This window comes from Ambystoma mexicanum, chromosome 2p (genome assembly GCF_040938575.1).
Source record: "Ambystoma mexicanum isolate Mex_15411 chromosome 2p, UKY_AmexF1_1, whole genome shotgun sequence".
Classification (NCBI taxonomy): Eukaryota; Metazoa; Chordata; class Amphibia; order Caudata; family Ambystomatidae; genus Ambystoma; species Ambystoma mexicanum.
The window spans coordinates 1,240,739,028-1,240,761,103 of record NC_090923.1 but is presented as its reverse complement, the minus strand read 5'-3'; the positions used below and the strand labels follow the sequence as shown (position 1 = coordinate 1,240,761,103).

The window sequence follows — 22,076 nt, the reverse complement described above, 5'->3', positions numbered from 1 at the left end:
TCTGCTAGTACCATATTAAATTGTTTGTAAAGTATGGGCCCTATATATATGGGATACATTACTCACCGTAATCGTATTTCTGATGCTTGTATCTGCTTAGATTCACATGCTGTGCATAGGCCGACATCTAGTGGAAGCTGCGGAGTATTACAGTTTGTTTTTCGAAACTCGAAAAATGGGCGTCGACACAGGCGTGCCAGTAATACTATCCCTAGTGTGACGTCCACTGTACCCAAGATCCCTCACGCGTCTAGGATCCTCAGATTGTATTTTTTCTGACATGAGGAAGCATGAGGAGTAGCGTGAGTACAGATAATCCAAGCAGATAGACAGAAAGGTAAGACTACAAGCAATCATGCGCCTTCTCTCGGAGGGGAGGAAGGGTGGGTCGCATGTGAATCTAAGCAGATACAAGCATCAGAAATACGATTACGGTGAGTAATGTATCCCTTCTGAGGCTTGTGGGATCTGCTTAGATCACATGCTGTGCATAGATTAGCGAGCAGTACCAGAAGAAGGAGGTGGGATGTGAGAAGGGTCATGAGCAAACAGGTGTCTTAGAACCGCTTGTCCCACTTGTGTATCTGTCTTGGAATGAGTGTCAATGCAGTAATGCTGAGTAAAAGTGTGAATAGAGCTCCAAGTAGCTGCTTTGCAAATGGTGTCGAGGGGAACATTTGCAATGAAAGCCAGAGTGGCACCAATGCCTCTAGTAGAGTGGGCCCTTGGCGTAAAAGGCAGAGTCTTTCCAGAAAGAGAGTAACACAGCTGTATACAGTTGATAATCCACTTCGAGATAGCGCCCTTAGAGACGCGATCCCCCTCTCTGCCTGTAGCTACGGAGACAAACAGTTGATCTGTTTTCCTTAGCGGTCTGGTTTTATTTACATAGTATAGGACCGCCCTACGCACATCTAGGGTGTGTAGTTTCACCTCAGCCGAGCTTTGCGGGTTTTGGAAGAAAGCCGGAAGCTCGATGGACTGGTTTACATGGAACTTGGATATGAATTTAGGTGAGAACCTAGGGTGTGTGCGTAAAACCAGTTTGTCCTTGTGGATAGTAAAGAAAGGATCCTGCACTGACAGAGCCTGAATTTCACTGACCCTTCTTATGGAGGTAATGGCTACTAAGAAGGCCGTTTTATAAGTCAGGTGTTTGAGACTACTTTTATGCATGGGTTCGAATGGGGGTCCCATGAGCTTAGCTAGCACCACGTTGAGGTCCCATCCTGGCGGTGGGTTCGAAATAGGAGGGTGAAGTCTCTTTACTCCTTCCATGAAGGCTTTAACCACTGGTACTTTCCACCACGAGACCTTGTTATGGGATGTGGTGTAAGCCGAGAGGGCTGCCAGGTGTACTTTCAGCGAGTTAAAAACCAACCCTGCATCCAGCAGGTGGAGCATGTATGTCACAACGTTGGAAGGAGTGCAATCAACCGGGTTGATTTGTTTATTCTGGCACCAGATAACGAATCTTTTCCACTTATCAAAGTAACAGTGCCTTGTATTTGGTTTCCTGGACTCTTTTAGAATGTCCATACACCTCTGTGGTAATTTGAGATGTCCAAACTCTATGACTTCAGGAGCCATGCTGCTAGGTTCATAGAGTTGGGTTCCTGATTCACTGTTTGACCCTGTTGCTGGGACAGTAGGTTGTACCAGGCTGGGAGTCTGATGGGCTCGCACACCGCCATCCTGCGTAGGTGTGGAAACCATGGTTGTCTCGCCCACATGGGAGCAACTAGGATGAGCGTCATCGATTCCTTGTTCATTTTGTACACCACTTTTCTGATGAGAGGAGTTGGTGGAAAAGCGTACGCAAACATCCCTGACCAGTTCATCCACAGGGCATTCCCTTGGGAGTCTGGCTGGGGGAACCTGGATGCAAATCCTGGGCATTGTTTGTTTTCGCTTGTGGCGAATAGGTCTATAGTGGGGAAACCCCACTGAGAGAAGAGATCTTCTACTACGTTTCTGTGAAGGACCCATTCGTGTTCTTCTGGGAGGGAGTCTCTGCTTAGAGCATCCGCTAGGGAATTGAGCTCCCCTGGAACATGTTGTGATGACAGGAAGATGTTCCGTCTGAGTGCCCATATCCATATGTTCTGGGCAAGCTTGGACAGATTTGGCGAACGAGTCCCCCCTTGCTTGTTCAGATAAAACATGGCTGTCGTGCTGTCCGTCCTGATCTGCACCGACAAGTTCAGTAGATGGGGCTCGAACGCCTTTAGCGCTCGGAATACTGCCAGAAGCTCTAGCAGATTGATGTGGTTCTTGGCTACTGAGTGAGACCAGAGACCCTGAGCTGTGTGGTGGAGATGGTGAGCTCCCCACCCAGTCAGGCATGCATCTGTAGTCACCACGGCTTGTACTTCGGGATCGTAAAAGGGTTTCCCATTTGCGAGATTCTCTCTTGTCCACCAGTGTAGGCTCTGTACGAGTGTTGGCGAAACGACCACTAGATCGTCCCACTGACCACTTGCCTGAGACCACTGTTTCGCCAACCATTCTTGCATGGGACGCATGCGCAGACGCGCGTGGGGGACCAGGTAAATGTGGGGGACCAGGTAAATGCATGACGCCATCATGCCCAGTAACCGCATAGCTTTGCGTACTGTTATCTGTTGACCTGACTGATAATGCGGAATTTGCCGAAGTATATTCCGAATTCTCTCTTCCGAAGGGAAGGTCAATCCTTTCTGAGTATCTAGGATAGCTCCTAGAAACTGTTTTGAGGTGCTTGGCACCAGACTTGACTTTTTCTCGTTGATAGAGAAGCCTAATTCGTGGAGGAGGTCGATAGTCCTCTGAATGTTTGACCTGCAAATTCCTGGGGTTTCCCCCGTTATGAGCCAGTCGTCCAGATAAGGGTACACCGGGATTGCCTCCCTGCGTAGGTGTGCAGCTGCCACCGCCAGTACCTTGGTGAATACCCTTGGTGCTGAAGCTATCCCGAAGGGCAGTACCTTGAATTGGTAGTGGCGACTGTCCACCTTGAAGCGTAAGTACTTTCTGTGCGCTGGGAGCATGGAAATATGAAAATAAGCATCTTTCATATCCAAGGTTGCCATGTAATCCCCCTTTTTTAGGAGGGGGATTACCTCTTGTAGCGTGGTCATACGGAATTTTTGGGGCTTGACATACTTGTTGGCAGGCCGTAAGTCCAATACTGGGCGCATTGTCAAATCTTTCTTTGGCACAAGGAAGTAAGTTGAATAGATACCCTTGTTTACCTGGTGTCCTGGGACGAGTTCTATCGCGTCCTTTTCTAGCAGAATGGCGATCTCCTCGAGAAGGATCCTTTGATGCTCTAGGGAGTGCACTCTTTGTCGTGGAGGATGGTTCCGGGGACGCTGCAGTAGTTCTATACAATATCCTGCGGATACTGTTGACAGCACCCATCTGTCTGAGGTGATCCCTTCCCAAGCTTGGGTGAAGGTGGAAATGCGTCCCCCTACTGGGGTTGCGTGACAAGGGACCCTGAACTGAGCGTCACTGTTTTGGTGGAGGCGTGCCACCTCCCTTGTTGGGGCTGCCTCTGCCTCTTCCACGACCTCTCTTGTTACCCCTGCCGTAACTCTGGGTAGACTGCTGGTTGTTATTCCATTGTGTACCCTGTCCCTGGGCATAGTTGCCTCTTTGTGAATTTTGGCCGCGTGGGCGACGAAAATTACTGTTCCCCCTCTGGTTAGGGGGTTTGTTGGTAAGCTGGCCAAGGGATTTGAGAGTCTCATATTCATCTTTGGCATTTTTAAGTGCGTCTTCGACCGCTTTCCCAAACAATAGGTCGGGTTCCACTGGCTTGTCTATTAAAGAAGCCTGGGTTTCTGTCTTGAATCCCGACTGCCGTAACCACGCATGTCTCTTGATAACAGTACCCTCTGCTATCAATCTCCCTGCGTTGTCAGCGGCGTCGAAAGTTGCTTTTAAAATGCAACCAGACACGGCTCTCCCCTCTGCCGAGATCCGAGCCAGCTGGGCCTTTAACGGTTCTGGAGCAGAGGCAATGAGCGCCGCGACTTCTTCCCATTGATGGCAATTGTAACTAGCCAACAGGGTGGTGGAATTCGCAATCCTTGCTTGGTAGGCGGACGTTGAGGCTACCTTCCTGCCAAACCCGTAAAGTTTTTTGCTCTCCTTGTCGGGAGGAGCTTCTGATGAAGATAAGGGCGTGCCAGCCCTTTTTCTAGTGTTGGTAACCACTAGGGAATCTGGTTTAAGATGTCCCCTTATATACAGAGGGTCAGACTGGGCTGCCCGGAAAATCTTTTCAATTCTGGGGTTGACAGCTCTGGTGAGGTTAGGATTCACCAGGGAAGGATCTATTCTTCGTTGGATGGACTTGAGGATAGGGATGGTCTGAGCGACCGGTCTCCTTCCTCCTACAAACTCCTCCGCGAAGTCCCTTTCCTCCTGTACACCGTGGGTGTCGATGTGGAAATGTTCCGCTGCTCGAGCGAGAACCTCGTTGAGGAGGGGCTGGTTATCAACTGGAGAGTCGGTAACTGGGGCTTCGCTTTGTACTGGGGAATCTACTCTGTAAATTTCCTGCTCATTTTCTCCCTCCTCCAGGTCCTCATCCTCTGCAAGGTAATCTGTCCCGGTTTGTTCTTCCATAAATTCAAACTCCTGGTCCTCTTCAGGGAAAACTTGTCCCTGGTAACTGGGGAGTGGAGTAGAATATGGAATGGAGTAAGGCTGAACCTCGAAGGGTTCAGGTCTTTCGAACCGGGGCTTTTTACTTAGCGGGATAGGATCGGAGGAGCCTGAGGGTGTGGCCCCTTGAGGGTTATATGAAAGAAAATGTTCTGGGTTCTTATCATAAAAATCAGCCAAGGAAGACATCCTAGACATAACCCTGTCTATGTCTTCACTGGACCATTCCCTGGAACAGGGTATTACTTTAGTAGGTGATGATTTATGGGACTTTTCAAGGGTAGACTTGTGTTTGCTTGTCTGCCTAGGGTGAGAGGATGGCTTTACAGGAGTGGAAGGCTGTGCTTTCCGCTGTTTCCCCCCCTCCCCGTGCGTGGAAAAATGTTTTCCCTGTCCCTTGGAGGCCCCAGAGACTTTCGACGCCTGGCGCCGAGGGTCTGGAGAGGTATTTGTGTGCTTTCGTGGGGCCTCACTGGTGTTAACCGCGGTCTCGGTATCTTGGAGCGCGGCCTGGGGGTGGAAGTCGTCTTCGTCTCCCGACGATCGAACTTCCGTTAATGTGTGTAGCGAGGCACTCTTGGCAAGAGTGGATGATTGCCTTGCGTCGTGAGGTGATCTCGATCGAGAGCGCCCAGAGGACACCGAGTCGGACCGTTCTTTTTGTGCCTCTTTCCGTGAAGTCGACGTCGTCGAGGTCCGGTTGGTCTTAGTGTGTTTAGTGTGTGTTAGGTGTGTAGCGCTTGCGTCGCCGGGGGTCTTCCCCATAGCCGCCCTGCCGGACGACCTTCCGAGGTCGGGGACCTGCGCTCGCCGGCTGTCTTTCGACGCCGTAATGCCCTCGCCGTCCGAAAGTACGGCGTCGCTGCCATCGCTGAAGGCGCCCTCCGCTGCCATGGCCTCCTGCCTGGCGTGGTGGGCCCAACGCTTTGTCGAACGGTCCTTAAGTGTCTTAGGTTTAAACCTACTACACGCTCTGCAGTTCGCTTCGGGGTGATCCTTGGCAAGCAGAGATTGCACGTGGCGTGCCTGTCGACCCAAGGGTATTTGCGATTGCACTTGGGGCAGAATTGAAAAGGGGTACCCTCCATACGCACCTTAAGGCAGCGGGCTGCTAAGTGTAGGAATATATAAAATGTAACTATATATCAAGAGTGAAGAGTATGTACCACCCCCCACTCTCCCTACTTGTAAGGGCCGAGGCCAGCGGCCTACTAGGCCCGGGCCGAGGCCAGCGGCCTTCCGAGGCCCAGATCCGTCGTGCAGCAGTCGACGGTCGATGACTTCTCCAGCCGTCGTCGAGTCGAGGGTCGACGTTGGGGTGGGGAAGGGAATGAATAAGAATTATAATTATAATAACAGCAAAAGTATGGCTAAGGCCAGGGAACTCCGCGGGATGCTTCCGACCAGTATGGCGGAAAAAAACAATCTGAGGATCCTAGACGCGTGAGGGATCTTGGGTACAGTGGACGTCACACTAGGGATAGTATTACTGGCACGCCTGTGTCGACGCCCATTTTTCGAGTTTCGAAAAACAAACTGTAATACTCCGCAGCTTCCACTAGATGTCGGCCTATGCACAGCATGTGATCTAAGCAGATCCCACAAGCCTCAGAAATATATATATCTATCTCGTTGTAAAACATGTAAATTGTGACCATGTTGGGCCCTGCAGCTTTTCCAGATTTCTGCGACTTTTTTGCATCCCTCACTTCATTCAAGGTAAGCCATAAAGGAATTTCATCTCCATTGGGTGTGTTCCTTGAATGATCTTTACCAGTTTTGCAAAAGGTGGTTCTTGATTCCTCATACTAATTTTCAAAGTGGGCTATCCACAACCAAGTTTTGCTCTCTAGGTTTCCCGACACCAATACACTCCCAAAATCGCTTTGAACCATTTGAGTTGGAAGCCATGAGGAGGGAGTCCCATAGATGCTCTGAAAATACCATTTTCTTGTCTTTGAACAATTTATTGTACCTTCTTCTGGCCTCGGCTAGGGCCACTAGACACCCGCCGTGAACCCCCTTGGTATGATCTATTAGCACAGATTTGGCATGACATTTCCCATCATACCAGGGGGGGTTTGCGTATTGATATTAATTTGGCGGTGGACCACGGCTTGCTGAAGCAGCCTCCTAGCACCATGAATAAGGCATTGTGCTGGACTAACACTTCTTTACTGTCCTCCTGGTTGCACATAGCTAGGAACATTAGGATATTCAGATAGATATTAGGTAACTTAGCCCCTTGATCAAATGCTTTCCACTTTACATTGCATCTCGCTTCACCCCATATCTCGATCAGTATCGTGTTCTTCCTATTAGTTTCCACAGCCATGCCAAAAAGTTATCCCATCACAGTTGTCACAATCGGGTCATGATCACTTTCCGGTCTGGCCCACCCTAAAAATCACACACCAAGTTCCAAATTTCTAAATTCAGAAGGATATAATCAGTCAAACTGGACTTATTACAAGTACCAAAGGTTTTCCTGGCAGGGTGATCACTGGTAAATCTGTGATTACATGTTCTAAGAACCAAAGACATTAAAACACTAGCTGCCACTTCACCATGTTTGCATTTCTACTTTGGGTGCTCAGCAACAAGATAATTTACGCCCCAGAGCACATCATCTTCTTCGGTCAACCCGTTCATGATCTCAAGGGGTTCAGACTGGAGATTAAAGTCACCCATTATAATTATTTTCATCAACCTCTTTTGTTTCGCCTTCTCGTCCCTTACTCTGTCTCCCAAGAGAGAAAAAGAATGGCCCGCTTAGCATGTCTGATGATACAAATTAATGAGCAGGACTTTAGACCCGTCCACACACTTCAGCTGGAGTTCAATAGGGTCATTTGTGCCCGAGGGGTGGATATAAGTTGCTGAAAAACAATTGGGGGTTCAACCAGAAAATTAGACCTCCACTTGGCCTCCCACCTTTACCCTGGAATGGAAAAAGTAGCATAACCCAGGAGCATCCAAAGTCCATGATTCTAGACGGGCAATGATAGAATGAGTTCGCACAAATTGTATCCAACCCTCATCTGTCATATTTCTGGAGAACAGCAATATTCCATGATAATATATGTATCTCCCCAACTGAGGTGCTCACTGGCCCTGGGGTCAACTGATCTAATAATGGAACACGTGCAGGGTTGATGTAACCATCCCCTCGTTCCACCAGAAGAACCCCCTGTCAATCTATGCCCCCAAACACTGACGAGTATAACCTAGCAATGTTCTGGCGCCCTCCACTGTGAAATACCTGCCATCAACACTATCCATAGTCCCAGTCCCAGTCCCAGGGACCCCCATGCATGTCTCTACTGCCAAGTCTAGAGGCTTGTTACAATTATTAAGGCAAGAATTTGTCCGAGGACCCGCTGTGTCCAGGTCTCTTTCAACTGTGCCAATATATTGATTTTGATGGAGATCAACATTTATGTTACCACCCACCCTAACCAAGGAACCCCAAGATGGCAGAAAGGGCTTTGTTGGTAACAATACTGAACCCGTGGACGGAGGAGTCATGTCTATTGCTACTTCTAAAGGTATTTGGCAGGAGATTTCTCTGTTCCATAGAGACAAGTCCCTCCACCAACAGTTGGGACTTCAACTTCACTTTAATGTAATCTCTGAAGGGAGTATAAGGCAAGCATATACAATTAATAATATTGCTCTCGATTATTGATCGGCCACCTCTCTTCGATCTTAGCCAATGACATACCTACTTTATCAAAACCTCTTCCAATTCTTTACAGTCTTGCAACACTCTTGGTACATTAAACAAGAAGAAATAAGAGTTGCAAGACTGGGTTTGAGGCTGTAATTGTAATTGAATTTGTGAATTATAATTGCTCCCCCCATGTTTAACACATGGCTCTTCCCATCTATGCAGTTTTCGAGCTCGGTCAATCATTGGGTTCACTACAAGCCCGATTCCCTGTGGAGTAGTCAAGACTGGCCACCAGGGGGCGCATAGACAAGCATGCTCTCTGCGTGAGCTCTGCTGCCACGGCCCCCAAAGTGGATTGAGCCCCCACGAGTGAAAGAAAAATCGGGTGAATGCTGTCGGAAGGTAACCCCCACCCCCCCCGTGGGAAAAATCCCAGTTGGAAACAGCAAGGGAATTCAAGAGACAATACCATCCGATGATACGGCCCGCCAGACCCGGCAAAGCAAAACTGAAACTGGTACAGCACACGCATACTGACAGAGTCCTGTGGGCCCACAGGCAACATCGCACTGTTGCGGACACCAACAGTGAAGGACCGGAGGAATTTCCAGCAGCTGAGAGACCCGAAGAGGAGGGTGTTGCTCGCTGAAGAGCACACAGCCCTCTTATCTGAGGCCGCCACTGGGCGCAGGGAGTTCACTGCGAGGCGGACCCGGCCACCCCTGTCCCCGCTGAGGCCAGTGGTGCGGAGCACGGTGCGAATTGGCGCAGCGGGTGCAATTTGAAGACCCCCCTCACCCGACGAGAACCAAAGACCGCGGCCCACGTGGTCTGAATGGGAGGCCCCCCTGCTTAATAAAGATCAAGGACAGCGGCCCACGAGGAGCCCTCACCGCCTCTGCGTGCCCGCGCTACAACTTAAAGTAAACTGTCCAGGAAAAAAACAGAGCACACTCTTGTGGAGCAGGACGTGTCTGAGCAGGTGGAGGACCCGGAAACTAATTGAGTCGACCCAACTGAAATCTCTCTGCTACAACTCCTACCCCACAATTAACCCACCTGACTTTCCTAGACTCCCGGAAGCACATCACAAAGGGGAAGAGTACCCAGACCTACCATCACGACGACGAGAAGTCCATAAACAGAGTGAAGGGCTAATGAGGAAACAATAGCGTCACAAATCCAAGTGTGGGGCAGGCAGCTTTAAACACAAACAGAGCAGAATCGTATTGTCCGAAAGACCAGTTGCCATCAACCCAACCACATGCAGAAAGAGGAAGCCCATACACCCCAACAGCACCAACTCTTGGAGCCCAGGCAATCTTCAGCTACGCATAATACCAGGCAACTAATTAAAGACACTCCAATTCTACCTTAAACTCATGTGAAAAGGTTGCGGCAAAGAACCTGTACCATAAACAGGTCCTGGAATTATTTTGAATCATCGGGGGGGTTCGAGACAACTGATCATCCACAAACTTGGTAAGACAGAAAAAATTCCACCGTAAAGAAAGTGACCTGATTGGACAAACATGTTTAGAACCACAACATGGTCAGGACACGAACATTAGGGGGAAAACAAAGGGGGCTCAATAAAGACTGAGGTGTCATATTAAGTCAAGGGGCATGAAGTAACGGCCCCCACAGTTCGTTTGATGCAGGACCAGTGCTACCAACCAGGTTCGATCGAATGCCACCAAATTGGAAAGGGAAGGGAATGGGGAGGTGGGGAGGAGGACAAAGGGAAAAGGTCGAAGCAACATCTGTAGCAGTTCAAATCACTTGAAACGGTGTGGGACTCAATGGGCAAATAATCTACTGGTCATGGAACACAAGCTATCACCCGATAAGAACAATTGATGGCATCTGCTGGTCCAAGGGGAAGGGACTCCCCAAGGGTAGGGACCCTTAATGTAAAAGGCCTTAAATCACCAACCAAGAGGTCACTGGTAGCCAGAGTTCTGTAGATCCAAAATGGATGTCCTCCTACTACAGGAGACAAAGTATGCTAAGGGGGAGGAGCGACAAATCCTCGGGAAATGGGCGGGAAAGGAGTTCTGGGGTTCCAGGCCACTTAGGAAAGGAGGCGTGGGAATCCTGATTAGGACTGGTATAGACTTTGAGGTGGACAAGATATGGTCCGATGTAGAAGGGCGCGTCCTACTGATAACGGGGAAAGTTGCAAAAGTAAATGTAACAATTGCCACGATCTAGTCCCCCAACACTGGACAGGCTAGATTTCTTGCGAAAACAATTCCTAAAATAAGGTTAGAAGCCTCAGGACACATCATTTCAGGATGTGACTTCAATCAGTGGGCAGACCCAACCAAAGATTGGAAACCTGGCAATCCCGAAACGAGAAACCAGAACAGAGGCGACCGTACTGAATTACTAGATATGATGGACACATCAAATGAAAGACATGTGGAGGATCGTGCATCCAGATGATCGAGGTTGCACTTTCTACTCTAGCCCACACAATACATTTACCCAAATTGACTACATATATCTATCCATCCAAAGACCTCTTCGATACCACAAAGCACTCAGAGATAGTCCCGATTACATGGTCAGACCACGATATGGTCCTGGTCGACATTAGGTGGGAAAACTTACAGGTCATGGGAGGGAAATGGCGGTGTAACCAGAGTCTTTGGAAAGATGCAGTTTTTAAGACAGAAATGGAGACTGAAATTAACGAATACCTCAAAATGAACAATACCGGTGAGGTCTCCAAGCAAATAGTCTGGGAAAGGCACTTGGAGGGGTATTTTAATAGGAGAAGGCTCTTCCAAGAAAAGGGAGCGAAAGATCACTGAACATAGACTCAGAACCGAAATATGTCAGTTGGAGTGGGATATCAGGAAGGATGCTGGGGTGGATCCCGATAAAATAAATGAAGCAAAGCAGAAAAGGGAGGAAATAAAACTGTTGGAACATGAACAGATAGTGTGCAAGCTTCGACTCCTAAAACAGAACTTTTACGAAAAAGGAGACAAGGCTGACGCACTACTAGCCGCCAGACTCAGAACAGAGAGCGGAGCAAAAAGTAGTAGAAATAATTGAAGACAACCCCGACACGACCTGCAATCCCCGCACCATCACAGAGTGTTTTGCCAACTTCTACGAGTCCCTATATACCTCTGAAACGAACCCTGACCAATTGGATACAGAGTTATATTTCTCCTCAATCGATATGCCCAAGATATCAAGCCCAGAATCAGAGCTTCTAGACTCCCCAATATCCGAACAAGAAGTCCAAGATGCAATAAAGCGGTTAACCATAGGCAAAACCCTGGGGGAAGATGGCTACACGGCCAGGTTTTACAAATCCTTCAGCGCACAGCTAACACCATTCATGGCAGAACTCTTTAATGAAATATTAGAGACAGGGAAAGCCCCAGACTCCTTCACACAGGCACTGATCACGGTAATCCTCAAAGAGGGGAGAAACCCCAAAAAATGTGGATCATATCGCCCCATCTTCCTACTCAACCTGGATGCCAAAATTCACACGAGAGTTCTGGCCGTTAGATTAGAGACACTAATGCCCCAACTTATACACCCTGACCAAGTCGGATTCATATTGGGGAGGCAGGGGGCGGACACAATGCGCAAAACACTTCACCTCATCCATACATCTCAGACCCTGTCCAATGATCCTGCCCTTCTGTCGATCGACGCACAGAAAGCTTTTGACAGGGTAGAATGGGGATTCTTGAGGACTGTCCTACATAAGGTGGGAATAGGTCAGAGGTTCATGAAAGGAATACAGGCAGTATACACATCCCCCAAAGCGTCAATATTTGTAAATGGAGAATACTCCAGATGGTTTGAATTAGAGCGTGGAACCCGACAGGGATGCCCCCTCTCCGCAATCCTCTTTGCACTTTCCCTAGAACCCCTGGCTCATAAAATGAGAACCGACCCCATGGTGGAAGGCATACGGCTGGGAGCAACGGAATATAAAGTAGCACTTTACGCAGATGATATACTTCTACACATACTAACCCTTTAGTATCCATTCCCCGAGCCCTTCATCTATTAGAAAAATACGGTCAACTCTCCGGGTTTAAGGTGAACAGAACTAAATCTATACTATTCCCCTTACAGGAATTGAAAGAAGAAAACAAACCCAGGTTCCTCCCACTTGGCCTCAAGATCGAGCACTCCAAATTGAAATACAGGCATACAGATCACCAAAGCCCTGGCTGACCTATATGAAGCCAACTCCCCCCCCCCCCCCCCAAAAGATTTTCTGCTGATCTGAGCAAATGGAACAAACTCACGATCTCCTGGTTAGGACGACTCAACGCTATTAAAATGGTATGCCTCCCCAGTTCCTGTACCCCTTTGAAATGCTACCCATTGGGATACCAAAAGGTTTTTTTCGAGGCCAAAAACATTATGGTGAGATTCCTTTGGCAGGGGAAGAAGGCGGGAATTTCATACGATACTCTAACACTTCCCAAAGACAAAGGCAGAGTAGGGCTCCCTGACTTAAAAAAATATTACGAAGCAACCCAATTACGCATTCTAATCCCTCACCTACGCGACCACAAAAATCTCCAATGGATCCACATGGACAATCATTATTTATTACCAGCCACGGTATCGGAGTGGCTATGGGCCCCACAAAATAATTTCCAACACAGACTGAAAGACCATCCAATACTGAGCACCATATGGCGAACACATAAAGGGATGCATGAGATATCCACATGGCCATCCCTGCTGAGCCATCTATGGTCCCGCGGCACAAACGAACACATCCCCCAAGATAGGGAGATTCCAATCGTGGTATGAGGCGGGTCTAGAAAAGGTGGGGCAATTACAGAAAAAAAATACTTTTTTATCCCCCTCCCAGAATTGACTGAGGCCCTGGGAACAGGCCCACTGTCCACCTTCCAATACATACAGATAAAAGGAGTCTTAACGAAACCAGCATGGAAGAATAAGCTGAAGAGAAACCTTACCCCCTTTGTAAAACTTTTAAACTCCAGGATGGAAATGAAGGGCCCGATATCAGCAAAGTATAAAGAACTAATAGAAGCGGGAGACGGGACCACAGAACTGTTGAAAGGTAGATGGGAAAGGGACCTAGGAGAAGAGATATGTCCAGACTTGTGGGAAAGAATGTGTAAAGCGGCATCACAAACATCCATATCGAGCCAGTACAAACTACACGCTATCAAGCTCCTACATAGATGGCAGTACGACCGCTCAGGCTTTCCAAAATGTTTCAAACAGCCAACCCAAGATGCTGGAGGGAATGTGGGGAGGTGGTGGGGTTGCTCCCGAATAAGGGTATTTTGGGAGGAGGTCCTGGGTTGGATCAAAGACATAGATGGTATCCATAGGGTGGCTGATCCCTCACCTTATACTATTTGGGCTGGAAGAAAATGAAGACGAATGGAGTAGGGTTAAAGGGCTGGTCTCCCATCTACTGCTAGCCTCTTGTGCCATGCTGGTAACAAAATGGAAATCCACAACGGTCCCGCGTAAAAATGAATGGATCAAATGCAGCCTCCAACATATGCACAAGGGAAATGATTACAGCATCACTACATGGTAGAGCATCGCAATGCGAGGCCTTATGGATGGACTTTACAAATAAACACCTTTCAAATACATCGAAGTGCCAATCTGATGAATCCCCTCAGAGCCGTAATTTAACTAGAAGGATCACAAAGGTTAAGCACCGAGGCAATGAAGGCCTGGCCGACGGGAAATCCCCACAAAAGTAAAACTGTGACCACCTATTGACACACACAGAAAAAGTTCTTAAAGGATAGTTCCGGGACTTTTTTTTTTGTTGTCCCTACGGTTCGGCCATGTGTTTTTAAGCATAAATCGGTAGATCGTAGAAAACTTTCCTATGGACCTTACCCGACTTTTCGTCCATTAACGCACTCGAAATCAGCAGCCATTTTCTGATAATCCTATCATTTCCCCCCATCGCCCTGGCTCACCTGCTTTTGCGGCACTAAATCAAATCCCCCGCCCCTGAGCCTGACATCAGCAGACAGACACGTACCGCCCATTTCCCAACGCCAAAGCACGTTTCGTGTCAACAATCGCTGCGCCTCAGCTAATGAAGTGTCGCCATGGAAATGGCAGGACGCCTCTTTCCTCAATAAGTATAAACACACCGTTTCACAACACACAGCAGCAGATTTTCGATTCCATTACTCTCTGTGTGTTACTTTGAGTATTCTGTGACTCGTTTCTGTGCTCTTTCTCAAAACATTTGATGTCAAATAAATGTACTTTACCAAATTTACAATCTTGCGGTTTAATTTAAAAGTACAGTTTCATATTCCCAATTGTGGCGCGCTGTGTTGTGTGAGCTCATCTGTGTTGATTTCCGGGTTCTGTGTGGAGTCGCGTAAAAGACGCCTGGGCGCGTTTGCCTACGCAGCTCAGTCACGTCACGGATAGAGGCGGGGAATATGAATGTTTTGATAAAGTCTGTTTCAGGGGCGGGGGATTTGATTTAGTGCCGCAAAAGCAGGTGAGCCAGGGCGATGGGGGGAAATGATAGGATTATCAGAAAATGGCAGCTGATTTCGAGTGCGTTAATGGACGAAAAGTCGGGTAAGGTCCATAGGAAAGTTTTCTACGATCTACAGAGTTATGCTTAAAAACACATGGCCGAACCGTAGGGACAATAAAAAAAAGTCCCGGAACTATCCTTTAATGTGTCAAGAAACAGTATATGAAAATATAGGTACTGCACACCGCATTCTTAAGTTAATAAAATGTTGCTTTACTGAAAAACTATTTTTAACCTTTAGGCTGGCACATTTCACTTTAGACAAACAGTGTAATTTATCAAAAGTAGTTTTGAAATAAAAATATTATTGTGAATACAGTTGATTATCTGAAATACATATTTCCCAGGTGGTCACCAAGTTATGCGGCTGCCATCTTGAAACTAGAGCATGTACAGTGGCTATTTCTGTTGCTGTTCAGGAGGGTTGGTGCCTCTGCTATTTTACCTGCTTGTAAGACTTTTGTGTTCTGTGATGTGTGCAGCTGCATGAGTCAGATGCAGCAAGCATCACTCCCAAACCTCTGCCTCTAATCAAACCACTAGCCCACAGTTGGATGGGATGTCGACTTCACCCCCCCCCCCCCCATTTCCTTCCGTTTCCCTCGTAGGAATGACATTTCTTAATGTGTCAGAGTAAACAGGATTTGGCCTATATAAAAGGATGGGATAGGGAGCCTGCGGGACCTGCTGTAGAACCCTTCTGGGGCCCGCATCATGGCACGGATTGCAGTTGCTTGACCCCACGGTGGTCCAAATCCCAAACCCTGGCCTCCAGCACGGGGGTTAAGAAAGTATGTTGTCATTGTCTCAATAAGTACATGGTTAAAACATATCACCATGCACAAGAAACACAGATGATATCCTCATCATCTGGTGTGGCTACATGTAGCACAGCTCAATAACGCATTCAACATCAAATTTACAGTACATATTCTTCCTCGCATTCACTGCATAGCTTTATGTTCACTGTGTGCGGTTTTAAAATTCGTTTTATTTTACGATTTTCAGTGACAAATAGATGCAATATTCAAATGCATAAATCTATACCATGTGAGACAGGCATGGCATCACAAGAGACAGACTCAAAAGTGTTTCTTTCAAAAACTTTATTTACTAAGGTTCCTGGGTTGGTGTAATGCCTGTCTGGCCCCAACTCTAAAGGGATAGTTCCAAGGGCTGTTGAAGTCAGTCCAAAGTAAAAATCTGTCTGTCTAAACCTATGCTTGCCCTCACTCTGACAAAATGTGTTAGTAAGTCTCTGAAAAGAAAACATAGTGGTTGAACAGAAAATAGAAAACCAGGGTTGGTTTCAGGTGGTCTTCTCACCAGCTGTAGTTTAGTCAGTGTTTGCAAAAATTAGTTCAATCAAAAATAGCTGTTCTTAAGACCTTCTCCACAGAACTCTTGCAATAGTCTGAAATACCTTCAGTGTCTTTGGATTCCTTGTGTGTACCCTTCCAAGCTTAAGCTTGTTCAAGTGCCAAACACCACAAAAGAAGTCTAAAAGTTCCTTTTAAGTTTCTCAGGGTTCCCTTCCCCGAGCTTCAATCCTTTCAACACTACAAAATAATATGTTTCCAACTTGGTTAAGCCCCTCAGGGTTCCCTTTCCCAAGCTCAGGCCCCTTTTTGGTTACAAAGACAAGTTCCACTTTTCAGGATGTACCTTTCCTTTTAAACACAGTTCTTTCATACAAACTTCACTTGTGGGGCACAACCAGAGACTTTTTGAAACCAACTGGTTCTTTGCTCCTCCTAGGCTTTACCTCTCTGATCTGTAACACCCTCCCATCCTCTTCATTCCTTGCTCTTCCATTTTAAAGCCTTTCACCCTCAAATACTTCCTGCACCCCTTTGTGTTCTCCTTTGTTTCTTTTGCTTTTTTCGTGCACACTTGCACAGTCTCTCACTTGCTTTCAACTTTTCTGTGCCCCTGGTACCTTCCATTTCCTTTGTGTGCCTCTTGCATGCTTCTCTTGTCCTTTAGGGCTCACTTGCACCCTCCTTTTCTTTGCTGGTTACTTGCACCTTTTTTCCACACCTTTCTGTCCTCCCAGTGCTCATTCGCACCTTTCTTTTTCTTTTCTGCTCTCAGCGCTTTTATAGACTTTATTTTTCTCTTATTCTTCACTTTCACCTTTGTGTCTTTCACACCCTAATCGCTTTCAACGTCAAACCCTTTTTACTATGTCTTTTGCTTTTTGCTCTGTGCCGCTTTATATTCTGTGCCTTTCTCCCGCTCTGCTGCAGTCACACGCACAATCCTGTACTCCCTCACGAAACTCACCGGGCAGCATTGTGTCGACAGGCGGTCCTTCAGGATACACAGGGTTGAGGTCAGGATCTCATCACCTGGCCCTTAGGCACCCGTGGAGCCGGCACAGGTCCCAAGGGAACAAGCACTTTCTTGGACGCCGCCAGCAGGCAGCCTCACTCCGGCTTTTTTGGAAGACACGGCTCCCTTGCCACGCTGCGCCTCTCACAGACATCGGGCCAGCATATCAGCACGCCGTTCTCTAGCCCTCAGCTCCTGCCAGTCTCAGCTCCTTGGCTGCTCTGGTCTAGACAGTGTTTCCAGCTTGCTCACTTGAACAAGCCCACACCTTCTTTAATTGTGAAAAGAGTCAAGTGAAGTCAGGTGTGAGTGATAATTAGTAAATGCCTATCGGTGGGACAGTTCAAGTTCTTTCTATAGTCGGTTCCCCTTACTTTGCCCATGTTGTTTCTTTGGGTAATCTTTACTGCTTAGTTGCCTCAGTATTTGTTGGAAATGGGGAGGGGGAGATGGGGTGAGATTGAAAATACCCCATGAAGGCTGTGGGAGAGTGGGTTGGGATATTACTGGGGAAAGACCATGTCTCGCCCTTGGGTATCCTGCTCCCAATCCCCACTCAGGTGATCCTCCCTCACTTGTCCAACCCGAGTCGGGATCCAAAAGCGATGGCCCTTGCCTGGCCACCTGCATGGAAGATCCTGAGGGAGTAGGTGGGAGAATACTGTCAGTTTTCTCACAACCACTAGGAATTAAAATCTGTGCTAAAATATCTCTGAATGTTAACCAAAACTAGTTATCACACCTACCTACTTGTAACTAAGAAAGAAGAGAAAGAAAGAGGGGTATGGAAGGAGGAGAGGGGGGATTTGTGAATGCATCAAACAGCAAGAATATTACTCTAAAAATCTGAGTTTTCTTTTATGCTTGCTTTCATCTTCTTTGGTTGCACCATTTTAAGTGCAGTGATGATGAATTCTCTTTGCAATTTGTCTTCACTATGAGTTCAAGAATATTGTCTGTTTATTCCTCAATCAGCACATATTTTCAGTATGTTCAATCAAACACCACATTATGTTTAATTAAGTATGTTTTTACAGATGAGACACAGAACCAATGAGGTGGGGGGAGGGGACCGGAGTAGGACAGACAAGTGAATCATGGGTATAAAAGACCCAGAGGAATGTTACAAGAGTGATAAGTGTAGTGTAAGGGTATGAGAGTGGTAGAGGGAGAGAGAGAAAGGATTTGTAGAGGGAGATGTTGGAGGACGTTGATGGTAGAGGAGGCAAGTGGTAAGGATGTAAAAAGGACCTCCATTGGGGCTAGGCATTTGGTAAACAATGTTGGAGTGGAGGCCGATGGGCAAACCCTTGAACTGGAGTGATGTCCTGCGATTGGTGCCGTTGAGGAATCACGACATGGAAGGCATAGGTCTTGGCAAGCATGAAAGCGCAGAGTCTGAATCTCCAGATTGGGAAACCCCTTTCAGAGCAGTCGACATAGAATGCACCTTTGTTGTGGACGAGGTGGTCAGATGTCAATGGAATATGCTGCAAAGTCAAGAGTCGTCGGAATGGACGTAGACGGGGTGGTCGATAAAACTTGACCTGCTTATGCTTCATTGATGGAGTCTTAAGACAAAGTTGTCGTTGATGGGCCAGCAGGAGTCGTCGATGAGGGCTTCTTTGCCGAAGAGGAGGGGTGAGTAGAAGACATTGGCCAGTGCTTCATTGATGAAGACAAGGATTTAGCTGATGATGCCGTCACTGATGTGATCGTGGATGCCGACATTGTCATGGACGAGGTGGCAACCCGAGCTTGGGTTAGATGTCCTTTTCTTTTCTTAAGCCCTTTTCTCATGGGAAGAGTCATTGTGAATCCTTGACCTCTTGGACGAGGAGGTATGCTCCTGGGGTCTGCTTTGCCTGAGGGAAGCATGGCTACGGACAGAGACTACAGCACCGTCATCTAACCAAGCCACCAACCTCCGCTGACAGTCTCAAAGCGTCTTGTTCGAGAACCCCTGGCAGATAGAACAGTCGCTGGAGTAAGGATAAAGACAGTAGAGGCAGTCATGAAGATCCTCTACATAAGAGTTCAAGTAACAGGTAGCACAGGACTTGAAAAGGTCTCATTGTGTCAGCTATAGCTTCAGACACAATTACAATGACTCAACGAAAGGGAGCTGAAAAGGTACCTCGCGAGGGGTTGTGAAGCTGGAAAAACACCACAGAGGAGCAGAGTAAGATCCTGGCATGGTGAAGAATCGAAGAAACAGTAGAAAACAAAGAAGCAATCAACAAATCATCAATGAATGGAGAGATTTGTTTAGGACTCACTGAACGTGCAGTAAAATAATCTGAAGACTGCATCCAGGAGTGGAGCGAAGGGAGGGCTGCCAATTGGCTGTGGACCAATATGACCCAAAATGACTAATAGAACACTAAAGTGACAACCTTTTTAAAATTTAAATGTAAACTACTTTAATGTTACAGAGGATTCCAAGCCTGAGGGGGAATATTCAAACAGCATATCAATCTATGAAAAAGCCAATGCTGGAGGAGTTGGATAAGGTCTTGCGCTTTAGGACCTCCGAATAAAGAGAGGCTACCATAGACAGTAGGGGTTACCAAGCTATAGAATTCCTGCTAACTGTGGGCGTTAGGGAAAAGCCTGGCTAGGGTGATGGGAGCACAAGGGAGGTTAAGGGATGAGCCAGGAACGCCCATCACTGTTCGAACAATTTGAATAAATAAAATGAATCATGCCATGGACAGGTTAGAGATAATGAATAAACAATTCTAAAACGTGCTTGAGATCATATTAACTCAAATTAAGAGTATTATTACAAACACTTCCTGTTTGAAAATAAGAAGCACATTTGACAAAGTTATTTTTAAGGGCTTGAGAGCAGAGACACGCCGACAACGCAGAGGGGAGAAAAGTGCACAAGAGACAGGAGTGTAAGGAGTCCAGCAGACAAGAAAGGATAGTCAATAACTACAAACAGGCAACAATGGCAGTGAACAGAAAGGGGCAGGGAGTACATGTAAGAAACACGTTAGGTTCCCAATTGTGGTGTACACAGAATAGGGGGGGGGGGCGGGAGGGGAGAGTCTCCCACAGGGTCAAAGGAAACTCTAGCCTTCTGAGCTGGTTATTATTACAGGGCCCCACTCTGAATGCTCATGGAAAGGAGAAGGAGTGGGTGTCTGTGTCTGGACCCAGTCTGGACCTTAAGGAACAGGCAAGGAAACAGTACTCGCAAGATTGAAGCGTACATGGGTCCAACAGAAACAGAACAGTGACTGCCTCCTGAAACGGGAAACAGCACACTGTTACAATATGGCACAAGGTACAATAATGAAATGCAACAAAGGAAATAGGCAGAGATTGGCTACTGGGAAACCCAACAAAGGAATTACAAAAACACAAGTGAGGACAAGAAGAGTAAGAGAAATGCAGAGGGAAGGAATAGGAAGTCAAAATGTGCAAGGTTCAGGACAGGATCCAGGAAGAAAGAGGAAAAGCAAGAAGATAACAATCTAAGTGCATGGGTACAGGAGACTGGAACAGCAGACTACAAATTAAGGGCCAAAATCAAGGAACAGTGGACAGAACAGGAAACTAAGAACAAAATAACTCTGGACCAAAACTCTAAACTAGGATAACACGGACTGAAATGCAGACTGGTAACAAGAAAGTGCAACTATAAACTGGAATGACAAGGTGCGATAAAGCTGATGGTTTCATCACTGCTTTCCCTGAGGTAGCCTCTTCCCATGTGGTCAAGGAACAGTAGCCGCTGCCTGCTCCTGATGTGGCTTTATGAGGGAGGATCACATCGGGGAAGGTGACCCTCAGGAGATGACACGCCATCTTGGGGGGTGGGGGCAGGGTGGAATACTTTGTGGAAGAAAGTTACTTTGGTTTTGAACAAGTGTTTTGTGAAAGACATTTACTTTATCAATTGGAAAGACAGGTGGAAAAGACATTTTTCATTTGCTTGCACAGAATTGTGTAGAAACAGAACTCTTTTCAAAAGTCTTTGTAAATTGAATCAGGGGAAGGGAATCAGACTCTGGTCACAAGGATTGCTTTGAGAATTATAAATTTGAACTTTTGTTGAACTGAAAACGGATCCATTTACCTTCTGCACTTTTGTTGTATATGTTTAGTGAGAGGGTCAGATGCATTTGGACACAATGTCATCTTTCTTTAGTTTAAGTTTGCTAGGCATGAACATTCTCAGATAGGGATAGATAGATATTTATCTCACCCCTCTTTATTCTTTAATAAATATGGCAAACATTGAGAAAACTACAACTGTGCGTCAGCCTCCCATTTCTGACCCCTCACACCTATCAGTAGACTCCCTTCTATTGGAAAGAACACTGAGAAGGTGATTGACAATCTATTTGCTCGAATTCACCAACTCGTCCTTCGGGATTATCAATCCAGCTTCTGCTCCAAACTTGGCAAGGAGACGGGCCACCACTCAGGTGGTTGATGAGGCCTTGCAAATTAACGATAATGATTTATTTATTTATTTTTACACTTGTATAGAGCACAGGCAGCCCCAAGGCATCGCTGCGCTGTTACTTGTAGTTACACTTAGTTACAATACAATACAAGGAGCAGTACAATACATTATGCATTTAGGTGAAACAGTACATTACATTATGCATTCAGGCAGGTGTCGGTTAGGTAGCTGAGGTGTGGCATGGTTATGTGAAGAGTAGTGTTTTGGCAGCTTTTCTGAAAGCGAGGTGTGAGCTTTCACCTTGAGTGCGGGTGGCAAGGCATTCCATTGCGTAGCTGCTAGGTAAGGGAAGCTGGTGCACCAGCTCGAGCTCTCTTAAATTTGGGCACTGTGAGCATGTTCCCATAAGGTGTTCTGGTAGGTCTGGTTGTGAG

At 47.0% G+C, this 22,076-nt stretch overlaps 1 long non-coding RNA gene across 5 annotated transcripts in view; it reads right to left on the bottom strand.

The window, feature by feature from the left end:
• Nucleotides 1–22,076, bottom strand: part of LOC138567381 (uncharacterized) — a 73,608-nt gene that overhangs the window by 49,278 nt on the left and 2,254 nt on the right. The window lies entirely within an intron of this gene.